The sequence below is a fragment of the Bubalus bubalis genome, chromosome 18 (assembly GCF_019923935.1).
Source record: "Bubalus bubalis isolate 160015118507 breed Murrah chromosome 18, NDDB_SH_1, whole genome shotgun sequence".
Lineage (NCBI taxonomy): Eukaryota > Metazoa > Chordata > Mammalia > Artiodactyla > Bovidae > Bubalus > Bubalus bubalis.
Genome location: NC_059174.1, coordinates 45,300,253 through 45,322,819, shown reverse-complemented (window position 1 = coordinate 45,322,819; position 22,567 = coordinate 45,300,253). Strand labels below are relative to the sequence as shown.

The window sequence follows — 22,567 nt, the reverse complement described above, 5'->3', positions numbered from 1 at the left end:
TCTGACACTGTTTCCACTGTTTACCCATCTATTTCCCATGAAGTGATGGGACCAGATGCCATGATCTTCGTTTTCTGAATGTTGAGCTTTAAGCCAACTTTTTCACTCTCCTCTTTCACTTTCATCAAGAGGCTTTTTAGTTCCTCTTCACTTTCTGCCATAAGAGTGGTGTCATCTGCATATCTGAGGTTATTGATATTTCTCCCGGCAATCTTGATTCCAGCGTGTGCTTCTTCCAGCCCAGCGTTTCTCATGATGTACTCTGCATAGAAGTTAAATAATCAGGGTGACAATATACAGCCTTGACGTACTCCTTTTCCTATTTGGAACCAGTCTGTTGTTCCATGTCCAGTTCTAACTGTTGCTTCCTGAAGTGCATACAGATTTCTCAAGAGGCAGGTCAGGTGGTCTGGTATTCCCATCTCTTTCAGAATTTTCCACAGTTTCTTGTGATCCACATAGGGGACTGGAATGCAAAAGTAGGAAGTCAAGAAACACCTGGAGTAACAGGCAATATTGGCCTTGGAATACGGAATGAAGCAGGGCAAAGGCTAATAGAGTTTTGCCAAGAGAACGCACTGGTCGTAGCAAACACCCTCTTCCAACAACACAAGAGAAGACTCTACACATGGACATCACCAGATGGTCAACACCGAAATCAGATTGATTATATTCTTTGCAGCCAAAGATGGAGAAGTCAACGAAAACAAGACCAGGAGCTGAATGTGGCTTAGATCATGAACTCCTTATTGCCAAATTCAGACTTAAATTGAAGAAAGTAGGGAAAACCACTAGACCATTCTGGTATGACCTAAATGAAATCCCTTATGATTATACAGTGGAAGTGAGAAATAGATTTAAGGGACTAGATCTGATAGAGTGCCTGATGAACTATGGATGGAGGTTCGTGATATTGTACAGGGGTCAGGGATCAAGAGCATCCCCATGGAAAAGAAATGCAAAAAAGCAAAATGGCTGTCTGGGGAGGCCTTACAAATAGCTGTGAAAAGAAGAGAAGCAAAAAGCAAAGGAGAAAATGAAAGATATCAGCATCTGAATGCAGAGTTCCAAAGAATAGCAAGAAGAAATAAGAAAGCCTTCCTCAGCGATCAATGCAAAGAAATAGAAGAAAGCAACAGAATGGGAAAGACTAGAGATCTCTTCAAGAAAATTGGAGATACCAAGGGAACATTTCATGCTCACTTGGCAACCAGCATCTGTAAGCTGCCAGCCTTTCCCCTAGGTTCCTGTCTCCAGAGGCGGAGGCTGGAGCCACTCTGATCCTCCCAGCACAGGGAGCCCCTGGTAGCAGGAGGGCAAGAGCTGTGAAGCTCCTGGGGCAACCAGCGTCTACTCAGGCAGCCCTGGAGGCCGCAGAGGGTGGGGGGCTGAGGTGGAGATGAGAGACCAGAGCAGCAGGGGCCTAAGAACCCTCAGCATCTTCCTTTCAGGCAGCTGCTATAAAGGACATGTTTTTCCTTCCTCTCCTCCTCATACAGTATTTCAGAGCTCCCGACGCTACCTCCTCTCTGGCCATATCCAGCCCCTCTCCATGCCCTGGTGCCAGGGAAAGGTATGAGCCAGCAGCATTACCATCTGGGCACTGAAGCTTTCTGAGGTGAAACCTGGGACGCTGCTTTCCACAGCATCTTTTCCTGGTAACCATGTTCTCTTTTCCTTCCTTCACATTTGGTAAAACAGCATATAAACCTTATACTTATTTTCTAGGTGGTATAGATGATAGCAGCAGCCCAGAATTCTTTTTTTAATTATTATGATTCTTTTTTTAATTTAAATTTATTTATTTTAATTAGAGGCTAATTACTTTACAATATTGTATTCGTTTTGCCATACATCAACATTAATCTGCCATGGGTGTACACGTGTTCCCAATCCTGAACCTCCCCCCACCCCCAACCTCCCTCCCCATACCATCCCTCTGGTTCATCCCAGTGCACCAGCCCCAAGCTTCCTGTATCCTGAAGCAGCCCAGAATTTGAACCCAGTCCATCTGATTCTAGAGCTCCTGAATTTAACCACCTGGGCTGTGGCACCTCATCATGCCAGCATCACTTACAATTAAAAAAATTAGTCTTTATGGTACTTATTGCAAAATTCAGGCTTAAATTGAGGACACTAGGGAAAACCACTAGGCCATTCAGGTATGACCTAAATCAAACCCCTTATGATTATAAAGTGGAGGTGACAAATAGATTCAGGGGATTAGATCTGGTAGATAGAGTGCCTGAAAAACTTGAGACAGAGGTTCATAACATTGTACAAGAGGCAGTGACCAAAATCATCCCAAAGAAAAAGAAATGCAGCAAGGCAAAATGGTTGTCTGAGGAGGCTTTACAGACAGCTGAGAAAACAAGAGAAGCAAAAGGCAAAGGAAAAAGGGGAAAATATACCCAACTAATGCAGAGTTCCAGAGAATAGCCAGGAGAGATAAGAAAGCCTTCTTAAGCAAACAATGCAAAGAAATAGAGGAAAACAGTAGAATGAGAATGACTAGAGATCTCTTTAGGAAAACTGCTGATACCAAAGGAATATTTCATGCAAATATGGGCATGATAAAGGACAGAAACCACAAGGACCTAACAGAAGCAGAAGAGATTAAGAAGAGGTGTCAAGAATACACAGAAGAACTATACAAAAAATATCTTCATGACCTAGATAACCATGATAGTATGATGTCTCACCTAGAGCCAGACATCTTGGAATGTGAAGTCAAATGAGCTTTAAGCATTACTAACTACTAACAAAGCTAGTGGAGGTAATGGATTTCCAGCTGAGCTATTTCAAATCCTAAAAGATGATGCTGTGAAAGTGCTGCACTGAATATGCCAGCAAATTTGGAAAATTCAGCAGTGGCCTCAATACTGGAGAAGTCAGTTTTCATTCCAATTCCAAAGAAAGGCAATGCCAAAGAATGTTCAAACTACTGCACATTTGCGCTCATTTTACATGATAGCAAGGTAATGCTCAAAATCCTTCAAGCTAGGCTTTAATGTATGTGAACCAACAAGTTCCAAATGTCCAAGCTGGATTTAGAAAAGGCAGAGGAACCAGAGATCAAATTACCAACATCCGATGGATCATAGAAAAAGCAAGGGGATTTCAGGAAAACATCTATTCCTGCTTCATTGACTATGCTAAAACCTTTGATTGTGTGGATCACAAACTGGAAAATTCTTAGAGATGAGAATGCCAGACCACCTTACCTGTCTCCCGACAAACCTGTATGCAGGTCAAGAAGCAACAGTTAAAACCAGACATGGAACAATGGACTGGTTCAAAATTGGGAAAGGAGTACATCAAGGCTGTATGTTGTCACGCTGCTTATTTAACTTATATGCAGAGACCACCATGCAAAATGCTGGGCTGGATGAAGCTCAAGCTGGAATCAAGATTCCCAGGAGAAATATCAATAACCTCAGATACGCAGACGACACCACTCTAATGGAAGAAAGCAAAAAAGAACTAAAGAGCCTCTTGATGAAGTTGAAAGAGGAGAGTGAAAAAGCTGGCTTAAAACTCAGCATTCAAAAAACCAAGATCATGGCATCTGGTCTCACCAGTTCATGACAAATAGATGGGGAAAAAATAGAAACAGTGAGAGACTTTATTTTTGGGGGCTCCAAAATCACTGCAGATGATGATTGCGGCCATGAAATTAAAAGACGCTCCTTTGAAGAAAAGCTATGACTAACCTAGACAGCATATTAAAAAGCAGAGACATCATTTTGCCAACAAACGTCCATGTAGTCAAAGCTATGGTAGTCATGTACAGATGTGAGAGTTGTACCATAAAGAAGGCTTAGCACCGAAGAATTGATGCTTTTGAGTTGTGGTGCTGGGAAAGATTCTTGAGAGTCCCTCAGACAGCCAGGAGATCAAACCAGTCAATCCTAAAGGAAAATAACCCTGAATATTCATTGGAAATACTGATGCTGAAGCTGACGCTCCAATATTTTTGGCCACCTGATGCGAAGAGCTGACTCATTTGAGAAAACCCTGATGCTGGGAAAGGTTGAAGGCAGGAGGAGAAGGGGACGACAGAGAATGAGATGGTTGGATGGTATCACTGACTCAAAGGACATGAGTTTGAGTAAACTCCAGGAGTTGGTGATGGACAGGGAGGCCTGGCATGCTGCAGTCCATGTGGTTGCAAAGAGTTGGATGCAACTGAGCATGAACACGTGCAAACATATGATCTCATATATTCTTCTTTTAGGTTGTAATTAGCTGACCTTTACTACAAACATTGCTGAGAGAAAAGTTTTGCTGTTGTTCAGTTGCTAAATCAAGTCCGACTCTTTGCGACCCCATGGACTGCAGCACACCAGACTTCCCTGTCCTTCACTACCTCCCAGAGTTTGCTCAAACTTATGTCCATTGAGTCAAAGATGCTATCCAAACATCTCATCCTCTGTTGCCCCCTTCTCCTCCTGCCCTCAATCGTTTACAGCATTTGCCATTTCCTTCTCCAGGGGATCTTCTGGACCTAGGGATCGAACTTGGGTCTCCCACATTGCAGGCAGATTCTTTACCATCTGAGCCATGAGGAAATCCCAAATTTGCTGAGAGTTCTGATTTCAAATGGGTGTCAGAGTTTGTCCAGTGTGTCTTCTGCATCTATGGATCTGATCATTTGATTTTTCTTTTTTAGCCTGTTGATGTGATGGATTGTATTACTTGATTTTCATCTTGCTGCTGGACTGGTTGTTGCCATCTCTCCCATCACAACCTCTGCTGCGGCTGCTCTGCTGCCACCTCCTTTGCTCTGTCACCTGCTCCATGGTCCAGTCTACCCACTTTTGGGTGCACAGGTGGATGGATTGCTCAGATGTTCTGGTATGCTGGGCAGAAGCATTTTTTCCTCAGTTTAGAGATCTGATGAGTTGTAAATCAAAGGGGAGAGAAAAAAAGAACAGCTCTCACTATCATGATGCTGATGTCACTCCTTTAAATGTTGAACCAGCCTTCCATGACTGGGCTAAATCCCATTTGGTCATGGTGTGTAATACTTTATATGCATGTTAAGTTGCTTCAGTCGTGTCCAGCTCTTTGCAACGGCTTGGAGTGTAGCCCTCCAGGCTCCTCTGTCCATGGGACTCTCCAAGAAAGAGTACTGGAGTGGGTTGCCATGTGCTCCTCCAAGGGATTTTCCCGATCCAGGAATCGAACCTGCATCTCATGTCTTCTGCATTGGCAGGTGCTTCTGCACTAGCACCACCTGGGACATCCAGTACTTTATATACATTGTTGAACGTGGTTTGCTTATAGTTTGTTGAGGACTTTTAGGTCTATGTTCATGAGACATTGTTCTGAAATTTTCTTGTCATAGCTGTCTGATTTTGGTGCTAGGGATGCTGGCATCAGAGACTGGGTTGAGGAAGTCTTCTCTCTGCTTCTGTCCTCTAAAATAGATTGTAGGGAATTGATATAATTTCTTCCTTAAATGTCTGGTAGAATTCCAAGTGAACCCATTTGGGCTTCAGGCTTTGTGTTTTGGAAAGTAACTAACTATTGAATTCATTTCCTGAAGAGATTTAGGCTTATTCAAATGGTCTGTTTCTTCTTGTGTGAATTTTGGCAAACCGTGTCTCTTGAATAATTGGTCCATTTCATCTAGCTTATCACATTTGTGGGCATAGATTTGTTTACGGTATTCGTTTATTATCCTTTTAATGACCATGTAATCTTAACAATGTTTCCTCTTTCATTTTTGGTATGTCTCTGGGGAGGCCTCCTTCTGAATGGGTCTCCATAGAATTGTTAACTTTTCAGACTTGTTCACACTGAGCTTCCAGAAGCTTGTCAATGAGAGTTCAGGGTTTCCTTCTCTGGCACTGGTTCCCACAGTGGTTTCTACTCCCAAGTCTTTGTTCTGGTAAGCTGTGACTCCTCGGATTCACCTGTCTCTCCAGTCTTAGGGGTAATGGTTTGCCCTGTGTGCTCACCTCTTTCCCAGATCGAAGAAGAGTTGTTGATTGTTCAGTCTGTTTAGCTCTTTCATTGTTAGGACAGAGTGGCAACCCTTAAATGTGGAACTTGAAGTCTCCTTGTCTTTTTCTTCTTCTTCTTCTTTTTTTTTTTTAATATTCCATAGTCTGGCCATCCAGGCATGGACTATGGTTATTTTATTTTATTTTGCTGCACCAAATGGCTTGGAGGATCTTAGTTTCCCAACCATAGATCAAACCTGGGCCATCAGCAGTAAAAGTGTGGAATCTCAAACACCCAATCACGACAGAATTTCCTTGTCTTCGTTTTTGGAAGGAGTTTCTGAAGAATTTCTTATTAATTCTAAGTTTTATCTGCTCTTTATCTGTCCTTATTTGCTCCCACATCCCTAATAAGTCCTTCAGCTTTAACATATAGTCTTTGTCTTTCCTTCTGTATTGTAAATTCCTTTGGGGCAAGAGATGTCTTTAAACTCTGTATCATTCAGCCCTAGCAGAATGTTTAGTATAGAATCATCACTGGATAAATGTTTAACAAAACATATAACAGCTGAGGAAAATGTTGGTGTTTTTCTTTTTCTCCCAGCTTTAGATAGCTCTTATAACAGATAAATTGTCTTAGACAAGAAATAAGTCTGGTGGAGACAGCAGGATTATACAGTCAGCCAGATCTGTTCTTATTGTTCAGTCGCTCAGTCGTGTCTGACTCTTTGTGACCCCATGGACTGCAGCACGTCAGGCTTCCCTGTGAAATTATTACTATTGGGATTTGCTATTTTAGGCCTTTAAAGTAATGCCAGAAACCAATTATTTTTCCAAATTGGTCTTTTCCAGTTATTTCCTTGAAAGAAGGAACTTTTCTTGGAGCATGGAAACATTTCCAGTATAATATGTGATATCCTAAACCTAAAACTGCAATGCTTACATGTTGGGAGCCGCGTTAGGCATTACTGACAAAATGGAGGCACAGCCCCAGACCCCTCTCCTCATTCCGCAGGCACGGCCCCAGGATGAAGGAATTAGGCCTTGTAATTCTGACTTGTCTTTTCCTCTCCTCGGCTGAGTTGACTGAAAAGGAATATTAAGGTGCTTATTGTTCTTGAGAGGAGCATGAGAAGGCACAAAGCCTTCTGCAGCTGTGCTCAGAAAATAATTCATAAAGTTAATCATTGACATTTGTTCAAGGACTTTTCAAAAGAGTGTTCCAGGATGAGCACGAAGGCCGCAGCTTGAGGCCATGGGAGGGATTGCTATTTGAAGCCTATTTATGAGGAGAACGTTTATGGCAAAGGAGTTTGCTGAATTTAGGGCTTAGAAATAATTAAAACAGTTAGAAGTTAAAGATTTAAGGAATGTTGTAAAGTTAGCATATTTTACTATAGCTTATAGAAGTTAGGAATTTTTAGAGATACTACAGCTAGAAGCCTTTTTAAGAGATAGTGAGCTCAGGATGTTAGGGGCAAACGGGATTTAGGAAGATAAGTAGTAAACTGAGGAATGTAGCATGAGTTACTATGTAATCACAAGTTAACTATAGGACATGTTAGAGGAGGTAGATAATAGATGATAAGGCTGATTCTGAGAGAATCACTGAAACAGGAACTCTGAAGAGCAACAATGATTTATGGAGATAATAAATCTGGGAGGGGGGAACTGAAAATGTCAAACCTCTGGCCTAATGTTTTTGTAAAAGTATAAAAGAGAATCTTAAACTTGAAATAAACAGGCAGTCCAAAAGAAAACTGAGAGGCTGCCTCATTTTTCTCACCGACACCGTTCGTCTTTTCAGGTTGAATCCCTGGCTGCTGGAGTTGGACTCTGGCACTTACAGAGTGGCTGTGAGAGCCTAGATGCCACATCCATCCTCTCTGGTAGAGTTATGAATACGTGGGGATGAATTGCCTAAGTCTAAATGAAAGAGAAAGACACAGTTGAGACATTTGATTATTTTTAAAAGGCCAGAATTGTTAAGTGTGTTTCCCTGAAATACGCTTCAGTGTGATTTCACACATCAGTGAAATCAGAGGGACGGGAGAGGAGCACAGAGGAAAGAGGCAAGAGAGCTCACCACTCTCTCTCTTCTCTGAGCTTCAGTTCCTCATGGGTTGCCATCCCTCACATTTAGAATATTTAGATTTCAGGGACTTCACTGGTAGTCCAGTGGTTAAGACTTGGCATTTCCAGTGTAGGGGATGCAGGTTGGATCCCTGGTCTGGGAAATAAGACTCTACATGCCATGCAGAGCGGCCAAACTTTTTAAATTTTTCAATAAAATATGGAGGTTTCAGATTCAGCATGTGCAGTTGTAGAGTATGGCTATAGCACATCTTATTTTTAGTATATAGATATATTTATTTTATATATATTTCATATAGAAACTTAATATTATAGTCTTGTTCTTATTAACTGAACCTTTGCTGATATATCTTTGCTCTTTTACCCAACTGTGGAGGAAAAATCCCCTTGTATGACTGGTGATGTGTTGAGACTGCTTTGACTTTTCAGAGTTCTGTCGTTCAGCAAATAGGATGCAGTATAGCCACACACACTATATGTGTGTGTGTGTGTGTGTGTGTGTGTGTGTGTGCTCAGTTGGTAAAGAATTTGCCTGAAATGCAGGAGACCCTGGTTTGATTCCTGGGTCGGGAAGATTCACTGGAGAAGGGATAGGCTACTCACTCCAGTATTCTTGGGCTTCCCTTGTGGCTCAGCTGGTAAAGAATCTGCCTGCAATGGGGGAAACCTGGGTTTAATCCCTGTGTGTTTATATAAAAGCAGTCATATAATATATATATAGATATATTATAGATAATATATATATATAGATATATATCTATATTATATTATATGACTGGTTTTATATAAACTTTTAAAAATATATATGACTGGCTTCCTTGGTGGCTTGGTGGTAAAGAATCTACCTGCAATGCAGGACCACAGGAGATGTGGGGTCGATCCTTGGGTCAGGAAGATTATAATATATATATATAAAATAATATATATATATTATATATAATATAATAATAATACACACACACACACACATATATAATCTAAGAAAGAAAAGGGCATATTGAGGCAAATGGGTAAGGCAAAGGTGGGGGCAGCTTTAAGCTGCAAGGGGATACTGTCCATCCAAGACCAGAGGAAAACTAGCCTTTAGCTTGAACTGGCCAGGCTAACAATTGAAACCAGGTATGAATGACATGGTTGATACTTACTGATCTCTTTCTTCTCTCTACAGTGGAACTTCGCAAGGCCAGTGTGTTGACTTCTGACCAGCCTCATCCGAAACCACACCCTTTTACACATACATAACCACTCTGAGGTACTGGGCCTCCAGCTTACTCTAGGAGGACAGAGGGCAGATTAAGTTTGTTTGACATAACTAGAAGGGGCTGAGCCTCATCCCAGAAGAGCGAAGTCCATTCATGGTAACTACCATCACCCACCATTTCTAGGATAGCATTTGCTTCTGGTTGCTGAGACATTGTTTCTTTCAGCAGAAGAAAATGAGTGGGTTGGTGATCCAATACTTCTATCTCCAAAGAAACATGGGTGGGTGATAAAATCTCAGGGGTTCCCTGAGGTGAGATTGCTGCTTGCTTTGGCCATTTCAGAGCTACGTTTACTCTGAAAGATACTAGCAAAGGTACTGATGTTTGTGTTTCCTTAGTGGTATTCATGCCTCCACATCAGAGGGAGTGTTCTGGGTGGGGCCCAGGGATTCTGAGTGAAGGTGAGAATAGAAGTAGCTTCCTAAAAGTGTATGGTGTTGTCCCATTAGACTGTGGTCTGACCATAAGCACCCAGCCAGTCTGAATGGTGGCAGGAACATAAATATCCAGAAGCACAGGTATGGTGCTGCCTTCTCCCATCATATAACCTGTGCTCTGAACTATGTGCCCCAAGTACTCTTGACAGTAGCCCTTCCAATCACAGATATGATGCTGGCCCATCAGACAGCAAAAAGTGTGCTGTGTCCAGATGGGCATGAGGTGACTGGTGGAAGGCAGGAACAGCAGTGTCTTCTGGCATAGGCTTCTCCTGGAGTAACAGATTTGCTCTGACTGGGTGGGCCCAAGTATTCAGATCAGATGCAAAAAGAGAAGATGCTAAACACTGGGATAGTGTTGGCCCTTCCTGTTGCAAAACATGTGCTCTGTCCAGGTGGGACCCAGGAGTTCTCACTGTAGGTAGGGACATAAAGACCTCTAAGCATAGGTGAGGTGCTCACCCTTTCGATGGCTATAGACTATAGGCACAAAAAGAAGTGTCTCCAGCACAGTTATGGTTCTATATCCTTATCTGCAACAGATGTACCCTGGCTGGATGGGTCCCAGGCAATCTGAACACATGGAAAGACAGAAGTGTCTTCTGGCACATGTTCCTTCTCAGTGATGCTATCTTATCCTGTGGTAGCAGGTGGCTGGGGCTGACTCTAGGTGTTCTTATTGTAGGCAGGAAGGAAAGTGTCTCCCAAGACAGATTTGCTCTCAGTAGTGCTGGCTTCTCCAATTGTAACAGGAGTGTAGTAGGCTGACAGGACCCTGGTGCTCAGGTCTAAGCCTTCTTCCCCCAAATTAGCTGTGGTTCTAGGTGTCCCACTTGGCCTTGCTCCAAAACTGAGTGTCTCAGACATGGAACTGGGGCCTGGGACATACACAATGACCCCAAAGCTGCCACTACCCATAGGTGCCGAAAATCCCTTAAATGCAAATGGGTCTCAAGGGATGTTGGCAAAAAGTGAGCCACAGTCCTCAGTACTGTGCATTCTGGTGGCAGCTCCAGAGCAAGAAAGAATGAAATGAGGTGAAGTGCCACCAAAGGCTGGCTTGGTGCCCACAGGGATGCCAGAGTTGGAACACGGGGTGTCAAACTCCCCAAAGCTGAGTTGTGCTACTTTGGGGTTCCAGGGATGCAGTAGACACTAAGTGGGAGGATTAACTGGGGCAGCCAGGTTTCCTAAAGAGACAGAGCTCTTAAAGCTGTCAAGAGGAGGCAAGAAGATAATAGACTGGGAATTGGTTATGGTATCCACATCAATTTAATCAGAGTCAAAGACAGGCTTGGATGCCGTGTCTGAAGAGGTGCTGGTTATTGGATTGAGGTGACTGTAGAATCAGTGGTAGGTGAGCCAGAAAAGACAAGGGACACTGGGGAGAGTGGCCCCTTCTGCTGCCCATATAGATCCCCAGCTAAACAATGGTTCCTGCCCCAAAGGGAAGGTTGAAAGTTCAGGTAGGGATGCAGACCATAAAAGCAGGTGGGCAAGTGGTGACTGGCCTTTGCAGGGCATATCTGCTCCATACTGGGATAGACCTGGTAAAATGCCAGGGAGCTCACACAGGATCCTGATGGGACCTGAAAATGAAAGCTTGGGAAGGCAGAGTGGTGTCCATGTCAGTTACACCAAAGTCCAAAGGCCCCTGAAAGGTCTAGGCTGCAGACGGGCTGACGGATAGAGGAAGTGATTGCAGAAGGAGTGATGGGCTGGCTGACAAAGTCTGGGACGCTCATGAAAGGGATTTGAAGAGAAGTCTGTAAAGAGGGAGGAGAATCCACCTACCTAGGTGAAGGTGATTCAGTTCTACAGAAGGTAAGCTTTGAGGAGAGAAGGGAGGTTCCAGGCGGTATGGCGAGAGCAGAAGATCCTGTGAAACTATGACTGAGGGACTGGATTGCTGATAGCATCTATTCATTCTCATTAGTACATGGAACCCCAAATATGGGTTGGAATCTGAAGTGAGGAACAGCAGCAACAACAAAAGAAGGAGAATTTGAAATTGTGCATCTCATTTCATGACTGATATCTGGTGTGGGGGATAGGCGTGGGAGCAGACAGGTCAGTCAAATCAGTGGTTACTAATGGGGTAGTCTCTGGAATCTGCAAGGGGAGAGTGGCCAGTGGCAATGGAACTACAGTCCCTGGCAACTACCAGGGCAAAGGAACAGGTAGGTTGAGTGGCACTGCTATCAGCGGTGGCCTCAGTTTTATCCTCTAACCTATGGTTTTGTTGGTGCTGTGTTCTTCTCCAAGCTCAGGTCTTCAGCAATGACCATAGACTGGAAGGCAGGATGCAGGGCCTCTCGCTTGATCCCACGACATGGGTAGTAGCAGCAGCGGTGGCAGCAGTAGTGGCATTGCTGTGTTCTGTTTACAGAGCCCACAACTGACAGGTGTGGGTGGAGAATTTCTCCTTGACAACGTATCTGAAAGCCCTCCTCTCTGAGTCTACTTTGACTTCGGTAAGGCTGAAGAACTGAGTCAGTGGTCTTCATCAAACTCTTTCTCAACCACTCCAGCTGTAAGGAAGCAGACTGTGGCTGGGCCATACAGGCTGGCTGCACTTGGATCACTCTTGCAAAGAGGCCAGATGCCTCCAAGTAGGGCTGTGTGAGCTGCTGATGGTAGGGCCTTTGGGAAATGAGCTCATAAAGCTGCCAGTGATATCTTACCTAAGCTCTCTTCTTGAAATAGAGGTTTCCCTTCAGAGGCTCAGGACTGCTCCCAAATATGTGACAACTTGTCACCAGGAGCCTAGGTCCTGGTGGTATACTTTCATTGCTGTAAGGACCCCTTTTCTGAAAGTCCTGAATTTTGGAAACTTTGTGACTCCTTCCTTCTTAGATATTCCCTTCTTTCACATTCCCAATGTCTTCAGCTCAGTCTTCTCTAAGTCAGGCTTTGGAGGGTGATTGGATAGCCCAGAAGGAGAGTAAGTTTGTGCCCCTGAGGGAGAATATTGACCATTTCTCAGTGGCTAGACTCTTTGAGATACAAGCAGACACCAGAGGCTTCTTCAGAGAGCCCTCTCCCACCCAATTCAGGACCCTCAGAGAGGAGCACTCAGGCTGTCTCATCTGATACTGCTTCTTAAGTAACATGGAGGGGCAGAGGCACTGGATCCACATAGAACTGCCTAAGAAAAGGGCCAGGAGAGAGACAGGGCAGTGGGATTCCTTCAGCCAGAAGGGAAACACAGGTGTAACCAGGGGTGGGGAAGGGGCCGGAGTGAAGCTTGTTGAGCAGGTTGCCCACAAGGGGCAGTTCGTGCACTGTCTGATCCCGGGAGTGTAGAGTTGCGACTTGGGAGAGTTCTCTTAGCGACCTGCTCCTCCAATGTAAAGCATGCACTGTTTGGTCTGGTGCTTGAGACACAGCACTGGAACATGTGAGAGAGAAAGAGCACCAGCTGGGCACACACCAGCAAACAGCATAAGGAAAAAGTGCCAAAGGCAAAGGATGAGGCCCAGAGACCAAACCCCAGCAGGACCTTCTAGCGCTTTCTGACTTTCTGCTGCTGGTTATGAATGTTTGGTTTGACAAGATTGTTCAGTACTGTGACTTCCAAGAGCCTGCATACCTGTCATCCCTAGGTATGTGTCCCCACGTCGAGGGCAGCAGAGGCCGCCTGTGCCTGAAGGTCCACCAGCCCTTTCTCTGTCATCACTAGTGGGCAGAGTCTGCTCAAAGCCAGAGCAGGAGAGGAGCCTAGATCCTGCCAGTGTGGGGGCCTTGTTTGTGGGAGGCTGGGGCAGAGAGACCGAGGTTGGGGAGACGGGGGTGGGGGCAGGGTGGGAGGGCGGGATGCTCAGCCCTAGCCTTGTCTCATGTGGTTACTGTGTACCCAGACATTGTGGGACGGCTACAGCAGGGCACATGCTGAGATGTGTGTGTTGGGGCGGGGGGCGGTGAATTTACCCCAGCCTCTTCCTTTTGGATGCCCCCAGTTGACTCCTGCAACCCCGTCTGCCCCCTCTGTGATGGTAGGTCAAGGCTCCGAATACTGCCTCCTCCAGAGGCCACTCCAGCTCCACTCCAGCTCCTGGAGTCAGGTGTGCCTTTTCTGTGGCCACCCTGGAGAAGCAAGAGTCATGAGCCTCACCAGCTGGACTATGAAGGTTTCTCACACAGAAATGTGGCTGTTGCACAACACATTCTCTCCTGGCAGGCAGTTTCTCTTAGTTTTACAAATTTGGTAAAACAGCATTTAAGCCTTAGACTGTTTTGCAAGTCACACAGGTGGTTAGTAGCTCAGCCAGAATTTGAGCTCAGGCTGTCGGATTCTAGAGCTCACAAACTTAAGCACCAGCCTATGGTACCTCCTCTGCAGGTATGCATCATATATTTCCATTTTTGATACTTAATGTACAGTTACATCCCTATAATGAACACTGTCACTGCCTATAACAAAGTCTTCTTGGCCTCGCCTCATATGTCAGCCATTGGCCACACTGAGCTCCAGTATCTCAGATGTAGGACAGCTCCTGTCGGTTGGTAACACATCTGCATGATGCAGTTGTCTTTTATATGAGCCTGCCAGCAAACTCTACAACTGTGAGAGATCTTCTCCCACGTGCTTGGACACCGGGCACACCAAGTGGGTGGTAGACCCATCCTGGCCACCTACAAGCCTTAATGCCCCAAGGGAACCAGTCACTCTTATAATTTATGATTCCATATGCTAGCTTTCAGGGTCTTAACTGAGATGAACAACTTAACTAATTTTTCTAGTCCACAAGAGTATGGTATAACTTTCCCTATACTTCAGTTCAGTTCAGTTCAGTCATTCGGTTGTGTCCAACTCTTTGCAACCCCATGAATTATAGCAATTGCAGCACGCAAGGCCTCCCTGTCCATCACCAACTCTCGGAGTTCACTCAAACTCACGTCCATCGATTCGGTGATGCCATCCAGGCATCTCATCCTCTGTTGTCCCCTTCTCCTCCTGCCCCCAATCCCTCCCAGCATCAGGATCTTTTCCAATGAGTCAACTCTTCGCATGAGGTGGCCAAAATATTGGAGTTTCAGCTTCAGCATCAGTCCTTCCAATGAACACCCAGGACTGATCTCCTTTAGGATGGACTGGTTGGATCTCCTTGCAGCCCAAGGGACTCTTAAGAGTCTTCTCCAACACCACAGTACAAAAGCATCAGTTCTTCAGCGTTCAGCTTTCTTCACAGTCCAACTCTCACATCCATGCATGACCACTGGAAAAACCATAACCTTGACTAGACGGACCTTTGTTGGCAAAGTAATATCTCTGCTTTTCAATATGCTATCTAGATTGGTCATACCTCTCCTTCCAAGGAGTAAGCGTCTTTTAATTTCATGGCTGCAGTCACCATCTGCAGTGATTTTGGAGCCCCCAAAAATAAAGTCTGACACTGTTTCCCCATCTATTTCCCATGAAGTGATGGGACCAGATGCCATGATCTCCGTTTTCTGAATGTTGAGCTCTAAGCCAACTTTTTCACTCTTTTCTTTCACTTTCATCAAGAGGCTTTTTAGTTCCTACTTAGGTCTTTTAAAATACTTATTTTGCTGCACAGGGTCTTAGTTGTGGCATGTGGACCTTAATTCCCCAACCAGGGATCGAAACCAGGCCCCCTGCATTGGGAGCATGGAATCTTAGCCGCTTGACCACCAGGAAAGTCCCTCCCTGTATTTAGGTCTTTTGAAAACATTTTCTCTCAGATATTTTGTAGCAGAGTTCCGTAAATTACAGCTTGTGGGTCAAATTTGATCCACAGCATGTTTTGTTGTCCCCATGAGCTTAAAATGGTATTAACATTTTAAAAACATTGTGAAACAAAGTAAAACAGAGGAATGTGCAACAGAGACCATACATAAACTGCAAAGCCTATAATAATTCCTATTTGGTTCTTTAGAGCAAAAGATTGCCAACCCCTGTTTTGTATTAATGGTTTTGGGTGCATAGGTCTTGTACAGTGTTTGCTAATTTGTACGTTAGTACTTCATGAGGTCTTAAAAATGCTGTTGTAAATGGTATCTTTTAAATTTAGCTTTCAATTGTTTACTGTTAGCATAGCGAATATAGAATTGGTTTATATATTGATTTTTGTATGCTGGAAACTTGTTAAAATCACTCTGTACTTCTGGTAGTATCTTTGTAGATTTCTCATGATTTTCTACATACACATTCATGACTTCTGTGAATAAAGAGAGTTTTTAAAATCTTTTAAATCTGTATTTTATTACCTTTATGTTTTTTTCTGACACCTAGTAAAATATCAAATATTGATGGAGAACAATGGACATGCTTTCCAGGTCCCAGATCTTAAGGGAAAAGTTTTCAATATGCTGTTAGCTGGGCTCTTTGTATATTTGCTTCATCACATAAAGGAAATTTCTCCAATGTATGTCTGGCTGAGAGATTTTTTTGATAGGGATTGGTATTACTCTGCATACACATTTGAAATAATAATATGGCTTCTTCCTCCTTATTCTCCTAATATGGTGAATTACATTGACTGGTTTTTGAATGTTAAACCAACCTTGATTCCTGAGACAAACCCCATCCAAAGGGCTGGTCATGCTAGATCACCCTCTTGTATTTGATTGGATTTGATTTCCTAAAATTTCATTGAAGATTTTATGCCTATGTTCCTGAGAAATACTAATTTTTACATTTCTGTATTATGTTTTTATTTTAGGGTAATGCTGTCTTCATTGAATAAGTTAGGAAAAATCTCTTCCATTTTCAGAGTTTGTGTAACATTGGAAAAATATCATAACTTTGTAATAGAATTCATGGTAAAACCTTAAAGAAGTGAAATTTTCTTCATGGAAAAGTGTTCATAGTCACTTGTTATCCCTACAGAGACTGTACAATCCATAGTAGTGATGCCTCCACTTATACCTAGTGGTATAATTAGTGATAATTTCCTTTTTCTCCTTTTATTCCCTGGTCAGTCTTTCTAGAAGTTTTTCAGTTTTGTTAATCTTTTCAAAGTCCATTTTTTTGGTGTTAATTTTTCCCTACTGTATATTTTCTATTATCATTTCTTTAGTTCTGTCTACTTCAGATTTATTTTTCTATTGCTATACTCTTAAAATGGAAGATTAATTCACTGCTTTACAATGTTTTAAAAAATTTTGTAGCCCTATTTAGTGTGAAAAAAGCCCAACACTTCCTGACAGATAAAACTGGGCCTATTCTACTTAGCTATTGATGAGGCAGAGCACGGGCGGCTCTGACGGCACACAGATCCCACGTCTGAGGTCAGGGGCAGAAGCCAGGAGGACCCCATGCTCGACGGGTGGCGGTGGAGAGGAGCTACCCCATGTCCGAGGTCAGGGGCAGGGGCCGGTAGGAGCTACCCCCTGCCGGAGGCCAGGGGTGGCGGCTGGGAGGAGCAACCCCATGTCCAAGGAGCAGCGGCTGTGTGGGCGCCGGAGGGCCTAGAAGAGCTATTCCATGTTCAAGGTCGGGAGGGGTGGCGGTGAGGAGATACCCCACGTCCAAGGTAAGAGAAACCAAGTAAGATGGTAGGTGTTGCAAGAGGGCATCAGAGGGCAGACACACTGAAACCATAATCACAGAAAACTAGTCAATCTAATCACACTAGGACCACAGCCTTGTCTAACTCAATGACACTAAGCCATGCCCTGTGGGGCCACCCAAGACGGGTGGGCATGGTGGAGAGGTCTGACACAATGTGGTCCACTAGAGAAGGGAATGGCAAACGACTTCGGTATTCTTGCCTTGAGAATCTCATGAACAGAATGAAAAGGCAAAATGATAGGATACTGAAAGAGGAACTCCCCAGGTCAGAGGGTGCCCAATATGCTACTGGAGATCAGTGGAGAAATAACTCCAGAAAGAATGAAGGGATGGAGCCAAAGCAAAAACAATACCCAGTTGTGGATGGGACTGGTGATAGAAGCAAGATCTGATGCTGTAAAGAGCAATATTGCATAGGAACCTGAATGTCAGGTCCATGAATCAAGGCAAATTGGAAGTGGTCAAACAGAAGATGGCAAGTGAATGTCGACATTCTAGGGATCAGCAAACTCAAATGGACTGGAATGGGTGAATTTAACTCAGATGACCATTATATCTACTACTGCAGGCAGGAATCCCTCAGAAGAAATGGAGTAGCCATCATGGTCGACAAAAGATTCCAAAAATGCAGTACTTGGATGCAATCTCAAAATGACAGAATGATCTCTGTTCATTTCCAAGGCAAACCATTCAATATCACAGTAATCCAAGTCTATGCCCCAACCAGGAATGCTGAAGAAGCTGAAGTTGACGGTTCTATGAAGACCTACAAGACCTTTTAGAACTAACACCCCAAAAAAAAGATATCCTTTTCATTACAGGGGACTGAAATGCAAAAGTAGGAAGTCAAGAAACACCTGGAGTAACAGGCAAATTTGGCCTTGGAATGTGGAATGAAGCAGGGCAAAGACTAATAGAGTTTTGCCAAGAAAATGCACTGGTCATAGCAAACACCCTCTTCCAACAACACAGGAGAAGACTCTACACATGGACATCGCCAGATGGTCAACACTGAAATCAGATTAATTATATTCTTTGCAGCCAAAGATGGAGAAGCTCTATACAGTCAACAAAAACAAGACCAGGAGCTGAATGTGGCTCAGATCATGAACTCCTTATTGCCAAATTCAGACTGAAATTGAAGAAAGTAGGGAAAACCACTAGACCATTCAGGTATGACCTAAATCAAATCCCTTATGATTATACAGTGGAAGTGAGAAATAGATTTGAGGGACTAGATAGAGTGCCTGATAAACTATGGATGGAGGTTTGTGACATTGTACAGGAGACAGGGATCAAGACCATCTCCATGGAAAAGAAATGCAAAAAAGCAAAATGGCTGTCTGGGGAGGCCTTACAAATAGCTGTGAAAAGAAGAGAAGCAAAAAGCAAAGGAGAAAAGGAAAGATATACCCATTGAATGCAGAGTTCCAAAGAATACCAAGGAGAGATAAGAAAGCCTTCCTCAGCGATCAATGCAAAGAAATAGAGGAAAACAACAGAATGGGAAAGACTAGGGAGCTCTTCAAGAAAATTGGAGATACCAATGAAAGGTTGTTGTTGAATCACGCGAATACACCAGGATTCTTGGCTCCCGGAGGAGAAGAATTCAATCCGGGGCCAGAGACAAGGCTTGATAGCTCAGAGCTTTTGTGTAATAAAGTTTTATTAAAGTATAAAGGAGATAGAGAAAGCTTCTGACATAGGCATCAGAAGGGGGCAAAAAGAGTACCCCCCTGCTAGTCTTTAGCTAGATGTTATATAGTCACTAGCAGTCTGTTAATGAAAGAAAGGAATGTCTTATAATTCAGAATAGCACCAGGCCCCTCGCCCATAAGATGCATTTTGGGATAATCTTGGCACCAAATGGTTTATCTTGGGCCATAAAATAATTAACTTGAATCTTAAAGAAGGGCAGACCACCATACAAATAGTTTCATTTACATAGATTAGGGGAACAATATCTGAGTATAACATACTGGTTTGTCAAGTAGGTTTTGGGCCAAGAGGCGGAACCGACTTGGAGACAGAGTTTGGGGTAAAGGCGTAGTACATTAGCATAGCTTAAGACAAACATTTCCATAAGAAAAAGGCATTGGTTATCTCTAGGCTCAAGAATAGCTAACTTCAGGTGAAACCAGGTGTCATTATGGCAACACAGTATTTTAAGAGAAACCTCTCTTTAAATTTGTATAGAGAAGGAAAAAAATATTTCTAGTTTGTTTCCTCCTGCCGCTTAAGAGAGAGAAAAATGTCTGACACTTGCAGGCTATTTCCTCCATTTGGAGACCCCTGGCCTTCCTGCCTGTTACCCTCTCACCAAGGGAACATTTCATGCAAAGATGGGCTTGATAAAGGACACAAATGGTATGGACCTAACAGAAGCAGAAGATATTAAGAAGAGGTGGCAAGAATACACAGAAGAACTGTACAAAAAAGAGCTTCATGACCAAGATAATCATGATGGTGTGATCACTCACCTAGAGCCAGACATCCTGGGATGTGAAATCAAGTGGGCCTTAGAAAGCATAACTATGAAAAAAACTAGTGGAGGTGATGGAATTCCAGTGGAGCTACTTCAAATGCTGGAAGATGATGCTGTGAAAGTGCTGCACTCAACATGCCAGCAGATTTGGAAAACTCAGCAGTGGCCACAGGACTGGAAAAGGTCAGTTTTCATTCCAACCCGAAAGAAAGGCAATGCCAAAGAATGCTCAAACTACCGCACAATTGCACTCATCTCACGTGCTTGTAAAGTAATGCTCAAAATTCTCCAAGCCAGGCTTCAGCAATACGTGAACCGTGAACTTCCAGATGTTCAAGCTGGTTTTAGAAAAGGCAGAGGAACCAGAGATCAAATTGCCAAAATCTGCTGGATCATCGAAAAAGCAAGAGAATTCCAGAAAAACATCTATTTCTGCTTTATTGACTATGCCAAAGCCTTTGACTGTGTGGATCACAATAAACTGTGGAAAATTCTGAAAGAGATGGGAATACCAGACCACCTGACCTGGCTCTTGAGAAACCTATATGCAGGTCAGGAAGCAACAGTTAGAACTGGACATGGAACAACAGACTGGTTCCAAATAGGAAAAGGAGTACGTCAAGGCTGTATAATGTCTCCCTGCTTATTTAACTTCTATGCAGAGTACATCATGAGAAACGCTGGACTGGAAGAAGCACAAGCTGGAATCAAGATTGCCGGGAGAAATATCAATAACCTCAGATATGCAGATGACACCACTCTTATGGCAGAAAGTGAAGAGGAACTAAAAAGCCTCTTGATGAAAGTGAAAGAGGAGAGTGAAAAAGTTGGCTTAAAGCTCAACATTCAGAAAACGAAGATCATGGCATCTGGTCCCATCACTTCATGGGAAATAGATGGGTAAACAGTGGAAACAGTGTCAGACTTTATTTTTCTGGGCTCCAAAATCACTGCAGATGGTGACTGCAGCCATGAAATTAAAAGACGCTTACTCCTTGGAAGAAAAGTTATGACCAACCTAGATAGCATATTGAAAAGCATAGATATTACTTTGCCAACAAAGGTCCATCTAGTCAAGGCTATGGTTTTTCCAGTGGTCATGTATGGATGTGAGAGTTGGACTGTGAAAAAAGCTGAGCACCAAAGAATTGATGCTTTTGAACTGTGGTGTTGGCAAAGACTCTTGAGAGTCCCTTGGGCTGCAAGGAGATCCAACCAGTCCATTCTGAAGGAGATCAGCCCTGGGATTTCTTTGGAAGGAATGATGCTAAAGCTGAAACTCCAGTACTTTGGCCACCTCATGTGAAGAGTTGACTCATTGGAAAAGACTCTGATGCTGGGAGGGATTGGGGTCAGGAGGAGAAGGGGACGACAGAGGATGAGATGGCTGGATGGCACCACTGACTCGATGAACGTGAGTCTGAGTGAACTCTGGGAGTTGGTGATGGACAGACAGGGAGGCCTGGTGTGCTGCAATTCATGGGGTCACAGAGAGTCGGACACGACTGAGCGACTGAACTGAACTGAACTGATTGATGAGGCATATTCTCTGCATCTGTTATTTGAGATTTATAATTGCAAGCAAAGAAACACAGTCCTGCCAATTTAAGTAGGAAGATAACTTATTGGAAACCTATCAGAATCCCTGGAAAGCTAGAGAACTGAATTCAGCAAATAGGAATGAGGAAGGCCAGACAGCCAAAGCATGCTAAAAAACTACTTATTGGGTTTCTACTGTCCTTGCTTCTCTGGGGCAAAGTCTGGGGCAAGTCTGGTGCAGAGGTATCTGGTCGTCAAATATAGGTCAAGTGCCTACATCCACACCAAAGCAGAGCCTGGACATGATGAATGACACTCACTTTTTAAAAGAAAAGGATAGTACTGTGATGGTATTTTATTTGGACTAAACTGTGAAATCACTGTTGAAATTAAAGTTTTCTAGTGGTAAAACATAGGTTGCTAAGTGCCAGGAAAGAGGATCTTGATTTTGGCATTGTGTTCTCCTCCTACCTCACACTACAACTTATTTTCAACTTCTGAGACTTGTTAGTCGCTCAGTTGTATCCGACTCTTTGCGACCCCATGGACTGTAGCCTGCCAGGTTTCTCTGTCCATGGGATTCTCCAGGCAAAAATACTGGAGTGGGTTGCCATTCCCTTCTCCAGGGGATCTTCCCAACCTAGGGGTCAAACCCGGGTCTCCCGCAATGCAGGTAGATTCTTTACCATCTGAGCCACAGGGAAGCCCAGAAGAGGAAGGAATTTGGCTTAAAGCTGAAGACTTTTTTGCATCTGCTTGGCTGAGGCTGAGGCAAGTCCTGTGAGCCTCTTTGTCACAGCAAACAGGAGACTGTGTGCCTGGGGCCACCTTCCTTGTTCTGGAGATGTCATCTCTGATCCCTTGTTTGGCAGGATAGACTGAGATTGCCTGCCTCCTCCTTCCTGAAGGGTGTTAGGAGTACACTGTGAGAAGCTAAAGATGGGGGCGGCTCTGGGAACTTACCTTAACCCAGGAACCAGGACAGCCAAAACGGTGGTTGGTAGTGGGAGGGAGGGGGAAGGGACGGCGCTGGGCCTGAATACACTTGGGGAGGTGGTGCTAGGCTTCAACCAGACAGTAAAAGGAAGCAGAGTTATACCTTTTCTGCTAAAACTGGTTTTAATGGAGGATGGCATGCCAAGAGGAAGACTCAGGCTAGCTGAGCATGGCCCCTCTCTGAGCCATTCCTGGAAGCTTTGCTCATCGCTTTTTCTTCTTCGTGACCCTAAATCTATACCGATGTACAGCGTGGACCAAATTCC

At 43.8% G+C, this 22,567-nt stretch overlaps 1 long non-coding RNA gene across 2 annotated transcripts; it reads left to right on the top strand.

The window, feature by feature from the left end:
• Window positions 1-1,074: 1,074 nt before the first annotated feature.
• Window positions 1,075-13,528, top strand: LOC102412968. 2 transcript variants are annotated; one of them, XR_006546435.2, is made up of 4 exons: window positions 1,075-1,658; window positions 4,673-4,857; window positions 9,214-9,403; window positions 12,010-13,528. It is a non-coding gene; the product is annotated as an uncharacterized LOC102412968 (long non-coding RNA). The 2 variants fall into 2 exon arrangements; XR_328141.4 differs by lacking the exon at window positions 12,010-13,528 and having other exon boundaries at window positions 9,214-11,345.
• Window positions 13,529-22,567: the final 9,039 nt, after the last annotated feature.